The following is a 19215-nucleotide window of genomic DNA, read 5'->3' as shown; positions in this document are numbered from 1 at the left end:
GTGCTGAGCCAAACACATCTGCAACACACACACACACACACACACACACACACACACACACACACACACACACACTCTCTCTCTATTTCTGTGTGTGTGTGTGTGTGTGTGTGTGTGTGTGTGTGTGTGTGTGTGTGTGTGTGTGTGTGTGTGTGTGTGTGAGTGTGAGAGAGAGAGAGAGTTTCTTAGGGGAGGATAGGCTACACGTGTAAATTTCATGAGCGGAGCTGCTCATTAACACGTTATTTATTGGCTGACAAACGGCTCCATAACGTAATGAAGCGATGCAACCTGCTCTCTGCGTGTCATCGTCTCCTTGTGCTCTTGTCTGAAGCCACTTTTCCCAACACTCGTCGGAGTCGGTTGATGAGGAATGACACGTCCGTATCAAACACACAGCACGGTGACACGCGCTGACTGCGTGGCGCCATCTCGCGGCGGGAAAGTGGAACGCCTCTAATAAAGAGAGCCTCGCGACAAAGGGCCAATTCAGAGCAGGACAGCTCATTTTGTGAAAAATATTAAAACAACTATTCAACAGCAACACAAATGTAGTTTCAGAGTAAACTGAACACTAACATTCATGAAGGCAGGTCAGCTCGGTTAGCCTTCATCAGTTTTAGCTAGCTAACTTCCTTGTACATTGACTGAAACGGGACGTCTTATTTAGCATTGTGGGCAGTTCACCTGAATACAATGCATGCTGGGACATATGCTAATGACATTGTTTCTATCTATATTAGTGGATTGGATATAACTCATTACATTTATTAGACAGCCTTTTGGTAAACTCTGACACACTCAACAACATTTGTTAATGTGCACCATTCCTGTTAAATAAACCAATAAGATTAATTCATTAAGTAATTCATTTAATGGAATTTCAATACATTTTTAGTTTGGATGGACTTTGAAGGGTCGTTTGAAGAGTTTAGTAGGTTAAGACAATAAAAATGTCGAGCAGTTCAGCCTGATTTGGTGCTGTTTTGTAGTGTGACACACTATGAAGTTAACTAAAAACTATAAGCTGCCTTGTACGTTGACTGAAACAGCACGTCATACTCATTGTATGAATGTGAAAGGAGAGTTCACATTCATACAATGCATGCTGGGATGTAAGCTAACAACACTTCTCAACAAACTTGATTTGATTAGTTTACTGTATATAATTACTTCAATTTATACGCAGTCTTTTATAGCTGAGGTGAGCCTAAAAACAAAGATCACCTCCACTAACATAAAAAGACAAACAGAAGTCGGCCTACACACCTAAAGACGTTATATTTACATTACAGTGATTTAGCAGACATCCAAAGCGAATTACAATTCAGATTCTATCACATTCATGTACTGTAGGCTCAGCTACGGGAGCAATTTTGGGGTTAAGTGTCTCGCTCAAGGACACTTATCGACATGCGACTAGCGGAGCCGGAGATCGAACCGCCGATCCTCTGATTGAAGGACGACCCTGCTCTCCACTTAGCCACAGTCTCAGGTATCATTAATTACATCCATCATGGCTACATTCCACTTACATGCGCATGTTTCAACGGCCTTGAATTGTGCACGCTCACTTACTGGGACACCTAAATGGAACAGAGCTTCCATTAATGTTACGTACTTAACATCTGTGATTTTCCTGCTTTTACAAGTCAAAAATGTCTGCTATCAAAAAGCTCTATTACTAAATAAAATTATCAAAAATCAAGACGCTTCGGATTTGAGAGACTCACCACCTCAATTAAACTATTCATAGCTTCATCTAAATTTAAATCATAATCGTTGAGCGATCATTAAGGTGTTGAGCCTTTCTGGATTGACATACATTCTGTTTCTCTTTTACACTGAGGCAACAATTAATAATCAGATCATTGCACTGAAGTGAATTACACGGTTTCATGAGGTAACATGTAATTCTCATACAACTTCCACTTTATGGTTTGTTAGTGTTCAGCCTCAACAGGAAAACACAAACCCAGATCCAATGAGACTTGATCCTGGGTTCAACTCATAAGCTGTTAACATGTCGAATTATGTGCTGATAATTCTTTGGCTAAAGTATCTTAATTATTAGTAATTTACCAGCAGGATGTTGATCACACAATTCTGTTTTTACGATGACATTATAGAATAATCATTTACAATTGTGTTGCCAAGTATGGAGTGCTCAGAGCTTAACTAAACCCCCTCCTACTTCTGGTAACTGTGGAGTTTGGTTCATTGAGAACGATTTAAAGAGTTCCTTGATTTTTCCCGTAGAGGGCACCGTTACACCAACAATAAGATACGACTTTCTGGCGACCAAAGAGACTTTTAATTACATCCACTTCTAAACTCACAGAAACTGGGCTGACACCAGTCCTTTATGTCCCCGCTGGGTGCATCTACATCTACGTCTGCAGTGGACTTTACCTCAGACACATTTATGCAGACGAGTGAACCGAATGCTTTGACAGACCCAGAAACACGCTGCATGTCGGCCAGAACGCATCAGTGCTCTGCTGACCTCAGTGAGCTTTTTTTTTTTTTTTTTTCCCTGAACGCCTGGACACTGAAAACCCGCGGAACTCAACTCTATTCATTTCCAACAGTATTTTTCTATCGGGACTGACAGCAGCGGCCTGTCTGCAGTGTCGTGTTCGACCCTGAGCTGAAGTCAGATGCAGGGCTTAAAGGATGGAAGGAATGCAGATGTTGTGTTTTCAAGCTCAGCACATACCGCGTTGACTGCGTGTAATGAGAAGTTACAGGAGTTGGAGACTGGGCTTTACAGGCCCTTTTGATGGAGAGAGAGAGAGAAGATGACACAACAGCGGCAAGACAGAGTTGTTTTTCAAACCCTGTTTACTTCATGTTTTGTCCCTCCTGCAGCCTCAGCTAATCTTCCACTGTCATCACCTTTGACTTGGCATTGTTTTCACAGCATGTTACAGTTTGTTCAAAGTGGAAACGGAGGCATTTCGCAGAAAATAAAGAAGAAAAAAAAGAATCTGGTTTGACGGGAGTTTGTTTGGACTAGAATTTCCTGAGAAATGGAAAGAAGACAAGATGTGAATCGTGGAGGTTCTGTGACATAAGCGGGGCGTATGACGGCAGTGAGTCCGGGCAACGACACTCCATGATCCAGTGTATAAACACACCCGTCAAGGCTGCGGCCACGCTCTCCCTTTCATGAGGCTTTACAACGTTTGGTTGTGAGAAATCAGGGGGAACGGACCACCTGGTCGTAGTAATCCTTTTAAAAAACCGTGAGATGGTTTGCTTAGTCTGAAACTCCTCCGCTTATGCTCGCTGTGCACATTTTCCAAACAGCTGCGAGAAGCAGAATAAAAAAGAGACACACACACGTATCTCTCCTGATGTGGAGTTGTGACATTTGGTGGCATGAGAGCACCGCAGTAAATTACTCCCCCGACATCTGAAGCAAGTGGCTGGGTCACATGCTGCGACCCCCCCTGCCCTACTCGTGAGCAGAGAGGGCCCACGCAGCAACTGGTCCCAGGGCACCCCGGGGGGGGGGGCACGACCCAGGGTGCCCTGGTGTGTATTTAGAGGTCAGACTGCTACATTTTAAGAGCTGGCAGGGGCCCCTTCATAATCCATCACCACTCCTCTGACAGAACAGACGCATATGCACACTTGTGCACATGTAAAGGAGCAAGAGGAGCATCTGATTTTAATCTTTTTTTCATTGTATTAAATAAAGACATATGTTCCAATCTAAGGTTCTGATCTAATCTGATAATACAAATAATAATGGATTATTTAGGCAACGTTTTATGTGCACTCATTTGATCACACTTCTTTTTTTTATCGAAACAAACTGTCCTTGTCTCACAAATCTTCATATAGATAAATGCATGTACACCCAGACTGATGTAACATGCAGGTTTTACAGGTTTATGCTGCAGGATATGTATATATGTGTGTATATGTCTCTCTCACTCACACACACACACACACACACACACACACACACACACACACACACACACACACACACACACACACACACACACACATGCACACGCACACACCAGTCCCGCTCTGCCATCTGATCCCGACACCTTCAGCTGTGATGCTAACACATACCAGGGGCGATTCCCACCGGACAAGTTCAACGCTGACAGATACATTCCTCCGTTGGCATGCCATCAGGAAAACCCACCTGGTGTCTCTCTCTCAGATGTTTCCACATGTTTCGGAGGCCCCGCTGTCCCAAAACACGGCTGCAGTCCCATGACCTCCTTGACACCCTCGGACAGCAGCGGCACGGCCTGTGAACACACAGGTGGAACGTGGACGGCGTCACATACAGAATAGTTTGTATTTGTTTCATACGTGGTTGAAATTGGGCCCACTCTACTGGTTTTTCACAACTAATGTCTTGAGCCATGTATTTTTGTTGGATAGAGACTGTTTGCAGTTGGAAATGCGCAGGCAGGATGACGGATGACGGATGGTCCCAGTTATTTTTCATGCTGCTCTCCGGTGAATTCATGCAAACCCATACGTACCGTACGGCACCATAGTATGTTCCATGGCAGGAGGCGCACATTACATGGACAATGTAAGACGTAAGTCATGCAGACTGGCCCACATTGCTCCAGATCTCTTGTTGAGCCTAATGGCATCTTGTTGAAAGAGGAATGTAAGTGAGTTTTCAGGGTTCTGTCAGAGGGGGAGGCAGACTTCCTCACTCTGATTCAAGAGCAAATGATTCCATTAGAGTCACTTGGGTTTAAAACATTTGACATGCAAGATTAGCACCGCAAAGCTAAACTGTATTTAATGCATGTGACAGAAAAATTGTTACAGTGATTGACAGTTCACTAATCCCCGCCCCACCGCTTTGTTAGTGTTGCTGCTCCTTTCTCCTTTCCAGCCGCTCCATTGATTTTTTCTGCTGAGTTGACAACTGCTGCTACTAGATTGTATCAGCTGTAGCTAGATAACGCTAGCTAATTAAGCCAACTATGTCTGACTTTCGAATGTTTCCAGCTGACGTGTTTTCAAATGAGAACCCTGTACAAGGCTTGATGTATGGTATCAAGCTAAAGCTACATGTCCCAGCTATAAAGTCAACAATTGATGATCCAAGTAGAGGACATCTTGGACTGCAGTTTAGAGATAGTTAGCCCTGGAAGATGTAAGTTCAAACAGCCATTTTGCTCTCACATCCTTGGACAAGCGTGAGGTTAGATTTCCTTTATTGTTAGTGTAGAGTTTGGAGTCTACATTACGAGTTTGACGTGGGTTTGCTGGGAATGTAAACTCCCCTGAATGAGCAGGACAGAGCTGCTAATTAGCCTGTAACCCCCCCCAAAAATAATGTAGTATGAATTGGCCCTGACGTTCAATAATCACAATGCTAGTTTGCTACTTTAGGTAGTAAGCTAGTTAGCCTGACATGCTAACGTTTCTTACACTTTTGCTCATGCAGCCTTATCTTTGACAATCGCTGTTGGTTTTGCTGACTTGACACTGTCATTGTTTTTGAATCTTTTTGAGCATCTAAATTTGGGGACATCTGACAGAGGGGAAACTGAGCTCTGCAAATAGCATGTGAACTTTCACCGCAGGTGGCGGAGCGGTGCGTTCGCTGACAAATCCCTTGGGGGGGGGGTGATTACAGATTGTCACAGCGCTGATGATCAGTGATGGGAATATATGCTGACTGACTCACAGCAGCTTCCCTTTCTCTTTCCTGGGGATGAGCGACCTATGATGGGAAATCCAGGTCACCTGCCCACTGGGCCCCCAACGCAAACCTGAAATATAAGCATGCCTTCACTCACATGGCCACACGTAACTGCTGGACAAATGAACTGGGTCAGGAGAGCTTAAAACCAGTAGGCTTATCCGTCCATCATTCTGACACTGACACGTCGTAATATGTTACTGTGACAAAGGGCAGACAGGTTCTGACAAGCCCCGCGGATTTGCATGAGGACCTGCCTACTATTCTTTATAGGATGCCGCGGGAACATTTCCAACTGTCTTCAGATAGAGAGAGAATGATCTATGACGAGCTTTGACAGATTATTGACTGAGGCTTTAGAGGTTGGTAAGCCACTCTTTTGTGTGCGTGGGAGAAATTGTCAACTTTGGCTATGACCAAAGATATGCCAATTATCAAGAATGAATTTCATAAAGGCTCCAGTGTCCAAACGCCTTGTTGCCATGTGCAACGGACTGCCGAGCCAAGAAAAACAGAAACGAAAGGGAAGGATGCTTATCTTTTGTCTCTTCGCCTTCCAAGCTGTGAAACCATTTGGCAGTTAGACAGATTTCTATCTTTTTGAAGACACAGTCCTCATTGCTTTTGGCTTTACTTGACAGTTTTGCACAAGAGAATGAAGAAGAATTTGGGAGAGAGTCGGTGACATAATGAAGGACAAGTCAAATCTTGAGAGGAACTGTAACCAGGAACTGGTTTATATAAACTCACATAATACAAACCACATTTATATAAACATAGTGATTAATCTATTGGTAACATATACACATATGACAATAAACAATGCTTGCTGTCACAAAACTATGGTAGATCAAAAATAAAGCTTATGGAAAATCTAAACATTACTATTGTTTGTAAATCTTGTTTTCCACCGATCACATCAAAGGCCAAGCTAACGCCAACTAAACCAAAATGATGACTTTAACTTCAAATAAATAAATATTGAATATAGCAATATCTAGATAACAATAAGAGTCTACAGTGACGCTAGCTGCTGGTTGAGGCTGTTAGCATGCTATAATGAGCTATTGAGCAGTAAACACAAGGTGCAGCCGAGGCTGATGGGATTGTCATTAGTTCTGCAGGTATTTGGTCATAAACCAAACTATTGGACTCATTCATCTTGTATGAAAAGGTTGGGTCTTGGCTCATGTCACATGCTGTCTTCTGTACATTGTCAGTGAAGCTGCTATCTTCTGATGCTGGTATTAGGCTCCAAAAGTATCTCCAAAAGTGACAAATATTACACAAGCTTGGAAAAACAGAGCTGTTCTCAGCTCCGTGACTATACACGCTTTTGATTGGGTTGCTTAGCTTAAGAATTGTTCATGTGGCAAAGTATAAATGTTGCCGTAGCACCAAGAACACAGTAAGCAGAACAGAGAGAAAAAGAAAAATGAAATATTCAGACTGCGAGCTGCAGGTCCTGACTGACAAGGTGTCGAGGCATTCCTCAAAACTCCAGGCAATTCATTTAAATACGTATTTGGGATTTGATGTTCTATGATCACAGGAAAGTCTCAGCGTTACACATCTGATAAATGCGCTTCAGTCGCTCTTAATTTCACTGTAACTGCGTGTGGCTTTTACCACCGATCTTTGTGAATTGGACTGTTTTTGCATTCATTACATTACATTACAGTCATTTAGCAGACGCTTTTATCCAAAGCGACTTACAAGAAGTGTATTTAACGTAGGTATTCAAGAGAACTACTAGTCACCAGAAGTCATAAATACATCTCCTTTTTTAAACAAGCATCTAAGAGCATGAAGCAGAGCGTAACCCAGAGCCAAAGTACAGTGCAACCTATATTAAGATTAAATTAATCAAAATCACAATTATTAATTACTCCTCTGGCACATTAGTTGGTGCTTTTAAGTGATTATTTGCTGCGTTTCAGCTTTGTGACAATGTATTTTTCCAACAATCAAGGAAAGTTTTATACTTAATCCTTAAATTAATCTGAGAAATTCAGAATAAACAAATTGAGATTGCAGTAGACGGCAGTGGCATGTCCACTTTTTTAATATTCTACTAACAAGTTATATAATCAGCTGTTTGGCTTAAAAAGGTGCAGTGAAATGTCCTCATCTTGCTTTGCATGCATTAAAATGTGCTGCCTCTGTTTCTTCCTCTAAACATACATTTAGACGAACCTCTTACAGCATTCAGGCTCATTTGCATAGAGAGGGGCCAATTTTGTGCCGATTATATGCATATTACCTCATTTGAATACATAGAAATAGCACATGAGCGCACAAGAAGATCTTAGAGACCGCGCATTTCATTCCTTTGTGGGTGCTTAGAGGTTTCTTTTTGTCATATTGGTGAAGGCTTAGCGGCCGCAAAAGCCACCCAATCCTTTTGTGCATATGCTCCTCAGTCTCGTAAACTCAACGTTTACATTTTCTGGCCTGCACATAGAGTTGAGCGAACACATCTCCGCCAACAAAAATGTATGAAAAAGTTCACAAAACTAGTATTTATTGCACTGCTTTCAACACAGGTGCAATTTTTATGATGATGGGACCCACAGTGGCACAAAAACTATTTCTTCCCGAGGATTTAACCTGTAGAACATTTGACCCGTAATCATTTCACTCGATGCTGAAATCTAAGCTTAATATTCACAACTCTCCTGAAAGCCTGAGAGAAGCTTTTAACTCTGACGTGTGAAGGTATTTATATCGTGTTTGTGTGTTGTACGTGCTCTCCAGACTTACGTGTGCATGTGTCTGGCTTTGCCCTTTTAATCCCCTTCATGCACCTCGTTTCACCCAGTGCCACACATGTTCTCAGCACAATGAAGACATTGAGCGGAGCGATCATCCCCCTGCACCCCTGGTACCCATAAATCTTCCCCGTGGTTCAGAGGAGAATTCCTGCAGACAGTCTGGACCTCACGCTGGTCTCATCTGATCACGTTAGGGTTTAACACCGACACACACCGACACACGCTCACACACTACAGTACCAACGCACAAACACTGAAGTCAGTTCACCGCTGACCTCATGATAATGTCTTCGGAAGTTTGAGCCCTAAGAAGTGGAAGAAAAAAAAGAATATGGTCGTGTTAACAGTCGGACCAAATGTTGACAATAAAGATGTCAGACAGGACCTGAGCTGAAATAAATCATCTTAAAGGAGCCAGTGATGCACACAATGTGTGGAGCTGTCCGGCCTGCTCAAGTGGTCACGGGCTATGATGGATTTTTACAAAGCGTCTCTCAGCAGCGAGTGGGGAAAGTCACAAATCAATCCGAGCGACGCTGTTCAAACAAAACCAACTCTTTTTCATCCCACCCCAAGATACACACTCTTTTAAAAACACACCAAGCGCATGCAGCCACACACACACACACACACACACACACACACACACACACACACACACACACACACACACACACACACACACACACACACACACACACACACAAACGTAATCAAAGAGAATCTGTGCTTTTAGCCTCCTGCCCCCTCGGTGCTTGGCAGCAAAGCCTCAATCACACGATACCGAAATCCCTCACACGCTGCACCAGCTACATGGGATCTACATCTTTTTCTACTGAATTCTTTCTTTTGTGCAACTCGAGCTTTGTGAAAAGCCAGAATGTCTTTTTTTTTTTTTTTCTTTCACCCGCGTCTTTTTAAACCCCTGACTTTATGAGAGGAGTCATGTGAAAGGGAAGTAAAACAGACTGCAAGTTCAAATAAACCAAAACCTGTTTGAAGTCTGAGTGGTCATATATCAGCTCTGTCAATGCAAAAATATTTTCTCTGACCACAGTGACATGTGAGTGATGTTTCAATCCCAGTGGTCTATTTAAAGGGCCGCACTCTGTTTGGAAGGACGTGTCGTTAATGTGGTATAACGTCAACCAGTGAGGTTTGCAAAATGTGTGTGTGTGTGTGTGTGTGTGTGTGTGTGTGTGTGTGTTTATGTGTGTGTGTATGGACACACGTCAAGGACGGTTCAAACCAGAAAGTGGCACAGCAAAATTCATCATAATCATATCAAATATTTGGTTTCTCGAGGCTTGGATACATAGTGACGGTTGGCAAACCACTGTAGCTGGAGCGCTAACTGCTAACACGCTAGCTAGAGGAGCCAACCGAGTTATTGAGTATGTTATAAAGTACTTTTAGGCGGTTGTACTGGTATTTAACGTTTTTATTTAACTTAAAGATCTGAGTTTAAAAAAAAAAAAAATTAATCATGGGCAGTACTTTTTGTACTTTTTTGTGGTATTTTATCTGCGTACTTACATTTTCTGCTACTTTCTACTTGTAATCCACCACATTTCAGAGGAAAATATATTAAGTATTAGAGAAAATAAAAATAAAAAAATCTAATTGTTGTCTTTCTCCCACTAATCATTCCATGACCCCTCAGATTTATCGAGTGACCCCTAGGTAAGGTGATTTTGTGTTCGGACAAGAATTTTGTGTGACGTCAAATTGGGATCCTAGAATCGATGACTCATCAGCAGGAAACTTCACAGCTTCTCAGATTGAGGATCAGATCTCACACCAGAAACTACCCGACGACTGAAGACTAGTAGGTATCGTATAGAAAATGGAAAAACCAGGAGGAGTGGGTCTCCCACATGAAGAGACTGCTGAAACAGACAATGGAGGATCTCCCTGTCACTGAAGACTTCTGCCCGGACACTGAAAACACCAAGAAGAAGTTCTGCGGCAGGTGCCTGCAAGAGCCTGTGATATTAACACTGTGGCCCCACAGCGACAGGGTCACACCTCGGCTCTTGTTGCTGTGTGGAGGTTCTCCCTGTGTCGGCGGGGGTTTCCCACACTGCTCAGTTGGACAATGAAAATTGTTTATCTGCATTTTTATGTTTGTGGCTTAAATCTTTTAATTAGAGTCATAATGTGGATACATTTACAGAGTTTCTATATAAGTGTATCAGACCCAAAAGAACCAAGGGATGAATATATGACTAAATGGGGAAACCAAAAAATAGGGAATACAACAAAAACTATTAATACGGAAAAACAATTAACGTTCTTTATTTTTTTTAAATAGCTTCCTGAGCTTCTTAGGAATCTAAATAATGTGCTGTTCGCTCCCCTCTGGCATTTGGTTCTCGCTTTATATGTCTTTTTAACCATTCCTCTTTTGTGGAGCAATATGTACCTCGACCTAAATAAAAGGTGGATTGTGCAGCAGGGGCGACTGTGGCTCAGCGGTAGCGCAGGGTCGTCCGTCAATCAGAGGATTCGTTAGTTCGATCTCCGGCTCCGCTAGTCCATAGTCCATGTCGACACTTAACCCCCAATGCTCCTGCAGGCTGTTCCTGCGGTGTCTGCATGGGTGTGAATGGGTTATATTATTGTGTATCTTGATCATGGATCATGCATATAATTAGGCTCTTATTGATGTACGGTTCATGCATGAGGGTGATCCATCACTAATTCACTATAATAAAGATACCAGCATGCAAACTATTCCAGCCATCGCCATGGGAGCTTTGGGGCGCAATTTCAAAAAATGTGTCTTTCCAACATGAGCTCCCCCCAAAAGTTCCCACACTGCGTATGTGTGTCATCTCTAATGTGTTTACTGTACGAGCATGTGTTTTCAGGGTTGTGCGCTACTGCGTTTCATTGTATGTACAGTATATACTTTTTTGTCCACATGTGAGTGAGGCGACTGTGATTAGAGGGTGGCACTGCAGTGTTCCCCCTCGGGCCGGTGCTCCCTGTTATTTTCCCCCCCTCGTCAGCCCGTGCCCTCGATGGGGAGGGTGGGTCCGTGACCTCCCTCTCCCGCGCACAACCGCGGGAGAGGGAGGCACCCGCTCTCACACAACCCCTCTTAAGTGCCCCCCCCCCCCCCCCCCCCCCTCAGGTCTCCGCAGCCCACAGCCGAACTCCACATTTCTCAGAGAGCAGACTGTATCGGAGCCCTGACTCCTCCACTCTCTCCTGCTTGTCATCAAAAGCAATGAGCCAGTGACACCGAGGCAGGGTCAAGGCAAACTTTTAGGGAGTTTGGGCTCAATTTTTCCTTTAACTGCGGTAGATAAATGAAAAGGTTAAAGAGAGGCCAAGTGGTCGCACAAGCAAGATGTCTTTAGGAGCTTTCTTTGGCATCCTGCTTCTTTTTTTTTTAAATGCCTTTTCTTCTCTTTTTCTGTTTTTTTTTTCTCCCACCGTCTCTCCCTCCCTGTTTCCCACCCACAGCAAGCCTTGAGCGGAAGGCACCGCCGTAAAACAAACAGCCCAGGGCCCTGGTCGGCTTGGGAAGCCCTGTGAAGTCAGGGAACCATCCGATGGAGGGAGAGGGGAAAATAACAACAACAATAAAATAACCGTTGGGACACAGACGGTGGAACGTGCTGTTGCTGAAAAGTTTGAGTTTTGGGTTCATTAAGCTTTAAAACAACAATACTGGACACACAATGACTGGCAACCAACGCTGCGGTCCTGCTGTCTGCACTTGGCGGTCTGATGCTCCCGGAAGAACAAAAGGTTCAGTTTCTGAGTTGCTGATTTTGAGACAGCATTCAGAGCTTTTTGCTCGGCGGGAACGAGAGACCATGGAGTCAGGACCGGCGGCGGATCAGAACGGCTTTAGGCAGAACAAAACAACACACGTGGCAGAGCTGACAATGCTGATCAGGACATTGCTGCCTGTGCTTTACAGGAGAATTCAGGAGAATTAAAGAGACAGCAGTCGACCATTTGCTTGTCAGCGTTGGTGATTCCCATGTGTTATTCATCAGATAGTTCTCATATCAAGCTCAGACGCAGAGCAAGAACAAATCCCTGACGACTGACTTCGCAGTAAAGAAAGATTTGTATCACTATGTGTGATAGAAACGCGCACTATTAAGGATTCAAAACAGGCTCAGTGAAGCAGTGTTTCTCTCCATGGGAGCCAAACTGCACTTTAAACCTCAGACCAGGGTGTCAGGGTTTCTATTTAGCTCAGAGGGACCGATTCGCCCCCTGCAGCCAGAGGACTATTTACCATAGTAAACGTAGGGGGTTTCACCTGCAGGCATGAGAGCATCACCACAGAGCACACTGTAGGCATGAGGCCGAGCACTTACAGCCAGATGAATGTCACAGTTAAAGACGGTGAATGTGTTTCGACCATTTGAAGGCCATTAAAGCTGCACTAATTCACATTTTATATTAGCAATAGATTATATGACTATATGTAATGTGAAAGGGGTCACTTGCAGTGATGAACCCACGGAGAATTTGGATGAATTTGGCAGTTTGGATGAAAAAGCCTTCATAAAGCTATTCACTCCACCTGCTCAGCACCAAACTGCAGGCAGACAAAGTTAGCGACCAGCTAGTGAACAGAGCGCTTGGCTGCTAAAGTTAGAGAGTTGGTGGAGACCAAAACCGAGCTAAAAGAAGAGTGAATATTGGACTTAATTCATTCGCTAGTGTCATGTCTGCTGGATGAGTAAAGTAAAAGGCAACGTTTTGTCCAGTTTATTAATAACACACGCAGCATGTTATTTCTAAAAGAACCAGTCAACTACTCTTGAAATGAACGATAGCATAAGCCATGTGGTTTGTTTCAGTGCATAGTTTAGTAGAGAAGAGGGTTTGTGATGCTTTCCACTTAATTCTAAAGAAATGTAAATACGGATATATGGAAACAATTTGCCACTTTCCCCCACTTGAAAAAAAACAAGTCGGCTCTGGTTACATCAAACATTTATTCAAACATACAGGCCAAACATTCCTGCCGCAGCGGTTCCCAGACTCCCGCTGCTCGACAGAACAGTAAAACATCATAGAAGACACTTAAAATACTCTCCAGAAACACCACTAATAGCACTTTTTAAAACACTCCTCCCACTCGGCTGTCCGCGAGAGACACTGAACACGCTGACAGGGAAATGAGGATGACACACAGCATCATTCTTTTGTAAGCTTTGTAAGAGATAAGCCTAAATCAAGCATGCATTTTAGCATTTGTGGTAAATCTCATGCAGACTGTGCTTGTTAATGTGGCCTGTTTTTCAGTGTCTCAGACACACACACACACACACACACACACACACACACACACACACACACAGACAGACAACAGCAGGTGCCCATGCGATCAAATAAAAAGAAACAACAGAAACAGAAAACAGAGAGACGTTTATGAGGAAAAAGTCGTGTGGCGTAAGACTTGCCACCTCCGAACAGAAACCACAGCGCAGAGTGCCACGCTGTTTGTTTATGAGAATTGTGGCTGAAAGTCAAATATGTGACTGAAGCTGAAACAATAATCTGGGTCAAACCTTGCGCTGCTCGTGCCCCACGCTCTCTGCAAGCTCGCTGAAAATACAAGGGAGCTTTAAGTTGTTGTCTTTTTTCTGTTGTTGCAGTTTTTAAAGGGGAGAAGACGATGCCTGTTAACATCACATAATCACATGATAATAATAACTATGTTGCCGATATCTCACTCTTTCCCCAATAGACAGACGACCCGCTGATCTCTGAGGCTTTTACAGAGCATTGATCAAGCACAGTTTATTTAGGAGAGCAACCCCCCCCCCCACCCCCACCCCCACCCCTCCCCACCCCCAAACCGAGAGAAGAGAGTTATACGACTTGTGATTAACTATGACACAAGACAGAAGAAGTGATAGTGAGGAGGCAGAGCCCCCCATCCCTGAGGAGAAACATGACTTGTTTGCAGTTGGCTGACTTATCTTATCAGGAATCACGAGCTCTGGTTAGCATCTCCTGCACAAAATAGAGAAAACAGGGCTAGAGTATTGTCGGGGGAACCTTAAAGCCCTGCGTGCTCACACCTGCCAGCTTTAATGTGACCTTAGTATCTCTCAACCAGCAGTACTTGTTACCCTAAGGGGGGGGACTTCTGCAGTTGCCAGAGGTTACATGGATTATTTAAATATACATTTGAATAAAATACACACATATATACACATTTATACACATATTGAGTCAGCTCCAACGCTTGAACACCATGTGTTGTGGTTTAGGGTTTAGTGTGAGTTAGCTGGCTTAAAGTAATGAAATACAGTTAAACATCCACTTTCTGTCACTCCAAGTGGTTGTAGTACGAATGCAGACTTGACCGAAACCAAGTGAAACGGTGACAGATCAATTGTACGAAAGGAAAGTTCTGCTAATCAACAAATGGCTTGTAATCTTTGACAGACGTGATTATTTAAAATCTGAATGTTTCCGAGTAATACCGGTGGTTTGATCTGTGGCAGAAATGGCAGCTGTTTGACAACAAATAAGCCCGACGATTTCCAGTTAAAGTTGCCTGTGTGACACCGACACCCACAGCCCACCACAGGCCTCAGCCAGAGTATGCGAGGCATCATGTCGATGATGCCCTCAAAAGAGTACCGCAATGACATTGCACAGCACCCAGATTGGTGAGTGATGGGCATGCATAAGTGGTCAATAATGTGCGTCAATAAGAGCAGTGACGAAGGATTCCTCAGGGCTCAGACTCCAGAGGTGAATAAGGACACATTTTTTTCTAATAAAAAAAAAGAAAGACTGACAGGCCAATAGAAAGACAGACAGAAAGACCTAGTGAGAGTAAACAGTTAGTGAAAGACAGAAAAGACTCTGTTGTTCCATCTCCACGGTGCTGAAGAGTGTCCCCCCCCCCCCCCCCCAGACCTGGCCCTGTGCCTATCCAAACACCCCCGTCTGTGCCGTCCACTGACCCCACAGCCCTTCCGTTAACCCCACCGACGTCACACAAGGCCACAGCTGCATCCCCAATCTGAGAACAAGAAAAAAGAGCGAGCGAAGGCTAGAGGTGGAGAAGACGGGTCTGAGGAGGGAGCTCGTTCCCATATTAGATACTGGTGAGGACCTTGAGGTCCACTCGGTACGGGCAGAGACATTAGTTTTGCCTCAGAGTGCAAAACCTCAACCCCCCCCCATGGCCCCTTTTTTTCTTAGAGGGAGGTGAGGGACATGAGGGCTGGATCGAGTTTATATCTACAGCAAAGAGGTCAGCTTTTCTCCGGGACAATGTGAGGATATGAGTGCTTGATGACAAGTTGTGATAAGAGACTCTGTGTGTGTGTGTGTGTGTGTGTGTGTGTGTGTGTGTGTGTGTGTGTGTGTGTGTGTGTGTGTGTGTGTGTGTGTGTAGGGTAATGGGAGCAAGGGCAGCCAATCTTTCCTTCACTCACATTTTCTGCCACAGCCTCTACAGCCTTTCGATTTCATTTAAGCTGTGGAACAGATCATATTGTTCTGCTAATCAGAACAGCCTAATACATATTCAATGATCAGTTAGTGATGACATGAATGTGTGCATGTATCATCAGAGATGATTATGTTACTAGTTCACTCGATTATTCTCCCCCAATGAACAAAACTATAAGCAACAGTCACGTCACAGTTTTTCCTTTATTTATTGTATAAATGTTTTGTGGACAATCCTTGCAGTCACCCCACTGATCACCTTGTACTTCCCTCACATGACGATTTTTTTCACTGTGCTCAAGTAAACAGTTAAACCAATACAGTGCAAAAATATGACTTAAAACGCACACAGCTGGCAATTGTGTCTGATACACCCAGATATAAGTTTATTTTGATATTAAAACAGAAAAAACTAAAGTGAGTCCACCTGAAATGCTGGTAATTATATCTCTTTGCACAGGAAAACCATGAAAATGCACAAATACTGCTAGAATACCATAGTACTGTGAGTCAAAGTTGAACCAGGAAGTCAGTTTGTATGATGTGAAACAGTTAGTTTGCTATTTTCCATTAGTTTCTCTTCCAAATGAACTTCACTAACCTGGATGCCTAACACCGGACCTTTTAACATTGCTAGCATGTATCACGTTGGTGAGCGCACTGTCACAAAAGCACAAGAGTCTACAGCCACTGCAAGCAGCTCTGCGAGGCTGTACTCAGGCACAGTGGTGCTCTGAGCTAAATGCTAACATCAGCGGGCTTTAATGCTCACAACCACAATGCTAACGTGCTGTCGTTTAGCTGACACGTTTACCATGTTCGCCATCTTAATTTAGCATGTTAGCAATGCTAACATTTGCCAATTAGCACTAAACACAAAGCGGAAAGTCCAAAGCCAAGGTCTAAAACTTTTCACCTGCTTATGGCACACTAAAGTCATTAGGACTCATCCACTGGGGACCATGAATGTACCAAACTTCATGGCGATCCATCAAAAGTTGAGAGTCTGGCATTGCGATCTGTAAAGCTGACTCGGTAAGCTGGAGTCTGGTCGTCTAGGTTGTCTAAGGGACCAGCTCAGGTCGTTAGGGGCCGAGACAACGAGCAGTGTTACAGAAACAGTAAAGAAGGAACAAACCGTTTCCTCCGCTTCTGAGCCCGCATTCTTTGTGCCTCTCTCGTACTGAAAATAATGCCTTCCTGTCCGAGGTGATGACGAGGGTCAAGCCTTTAAAAACGGTTTCAAAGGTGACTTGTTGGAGCTGGACTGCGTCATGCGAAGGACCAATCAGAGCCAGTCTCCCAGTCATCTGTTGTTCCCACATGAACTGAAAATAAGCTGGTACACTGACTGTTTGTGAGCTCCTGGTTGACCTCAGGGCCGCAGTTTACGCTCCACTGGCTTTTGTGTCTTCTACATGTACACCCAAAACTCGGCGAAATTACAGAACAATTCATACGGATTGGAATTTCGGTGCTGCCACACAGCCGTAACTCAAACCGGCAACCCCTCACAGGCCATCAGGGACGGCGCGGGGCACAGTTTACAGTATGTACCTGCCCCGTTTCCTGTGCAATCAGAGGAAACGAAGAGGGCTCCTCAGTGGTCGGCGAGGCCATGTGTTTCCTGAACTGCTTTTAAATGATGAGCAAACACACATCCTTCTGCAGGCATTTTATCTGCTCCCAGGGCCCACATGAAGGACTGTCCCCCAAACAATGGGCTCAGGAATCCCACTCTCTGCTCGACAAGAAAGCAGGCCGTAATTTAGATAGTCGTATCTCTCTGTCTAGACACACGAGGCACGTCAGCGGTATCACTTGGTGAAACAATGCAGCGTTAATTGCTATCTGAGTGACACGGGGGCAAAACGACAAACACAGAGCAGGGACGGGAATCTTAACATTGTTTAAAAAGGATTAAACCTCTGATTGCTGGTGTTTGTCTGAGATCTCTTACCAGTTGTCTTTGTAGAAGGTGAAACATTCATGTCTTCTAGTGAAAAGAGAGAGAAGCAGAAAGGACCAAACTATTCTGGCTTCTGTCATCAGGGGGATTTCTTTTTGGGATCAAATGTATCAGCACTAAAAATCTAGCAGGTCAGGAGACACCCACGCCATTCCAGCCCCCTCGCAGGCAGAACGAAAGTAGTAAATAATGACTTCCTGAGAAAACACAGAGCTACCACTTCCTTCAATTTTCCTTCTCATCTTTCATCTAGATTTCGGAAGAATCCCAAGTGGACGATGTTCCAAATCCCAAGCCGAGCCGCGATTTTGGGGTCATAATTAGTTGAAGGAGACGTTAGAGGAGGAGGAGGTGCGGTGGGTGGGGAAGGTCAAAACTGGGCCCTCTGTGAGGAGAGGCTATTTTTGAGTCGTGTTGTGCAGGGTGGGTAATTCCAAGGTTCGCTGCTTTGCTGTAATCTTTTGCAGAGTGAGAACCCCTAAGTGGTTAACCACCCGTTACCGTCTGCTGCTGCTGCTGCTGCTGACACAAACCAGTCCACAGAGCAGCAAAGAGAAAGTCTGGCCTTTTGGTATAACTTTACATCAGTTAAATTTGTACCTTTCTTCCTTCCTTCCTTTATAATATGCAGTAAAGCGGGGGGAAGAGAGAGAACTGATATGATTGGTTGTAAAGATACGCAAACATATTGAAAGTAAAGCAAAACCAGCGTGAGGTTCTACATGTGCATAGGCCGGCGCAACCAAGCAAGACTCTTCATTTGGTTTCATGCGTAGTAAATCTTTTACACGAAAAACAATACAATCGGGTATCCATTAATCACCCACACGCTATATATAGGCTTAGAGTACGGCCAGTATTCATGCAGTGATGCAACTTGTTGTTCAGATGGGGACAGCCCTTCAAAACAGCACGACGACGACGACGACGACGACAGAAAACAGTGAAGTCATGGGAAAAAAACAAAACAGACACACCCACCTCAGAGTGTAGCGTAGCGATGGCAGAGGGATGCTATTAATGGGTCTGTTCCTTCAGGAGAAAGGCATGCAGGGCCAGGAAAACTTCACTCAGGGCTGCGACACTGGAGTTCTCCCACACAAAGAAAACAGCTGTGAGAATGTGAGGTTTTCAAGCTTTTTAATGTCTACAGTATTTACGCTTCGTTAGGAAATGAAGGGGAAAGTTGGATGAGAGAGAGAGTGAGAGAGAGGGGGATGTCATGTAAAAAGAAAAATTCAAGCACTGTGCACTTCTGGCTGCCTTGTAAGTTTATAGAATGTGATGTTGCGCAATGAAAAAAAAAAAAAAAGGTT

At 44.0% G+C, this 19215-nt stretch overlaps 1 protein-coding gene across 4 annotated transcripts in view; it reads right to left on the bottom strand.

Moving 5' to 3' along the window:
- Nucleotides 1-18989, bottom strand: part of foxd7 (forkhead box D7) — a 48549-nt gene extending 29560 nt beyond the window's left edge. For all 4 annotated transcript variants that reach the window (XR_011103636.1, XR_011103637.1, XM_068719165.1 and 1 more), the window contains exons 1-2: nucleotides 18881-18989; nucleotides 4169-4277 (exon numbers count right to left, since the gene is read on the bottom strand). The gene's annotated coding sequence lies outside the window, so the exon portion shown is untranslated. The remainder of the gene's footprint in view (nucleotides 1-4168; nucleotides 4278-18880) is intronic.
- Nucleotides 18990-19215: the final 226 nt, after the last annotated feature.

This window comes from Cebidichthys violaceus, unplaced genomic scaffold (genome assembly GCF_023349555.1).
Source record: "Cebidichthys violaceus isolate CVI_PGR_0920_01 unplaced genomic scaffold, fCebVio1.0.p SCAF_23, whole genome shotgun sequence".
NCBI classification, from domain to species: domain Eukaryota; kingdom Metazoa; phylum Chordata; class Actinopteri; order Perciformes; family Stichaeidae; genus Cebidichthys; species Cebidichthys violaceus.
The sequence above is the reverse complement of the archived record's forward strand: the minus strand, read 5'-3'. Positions and strand labels throughout refer to the sequence as shown.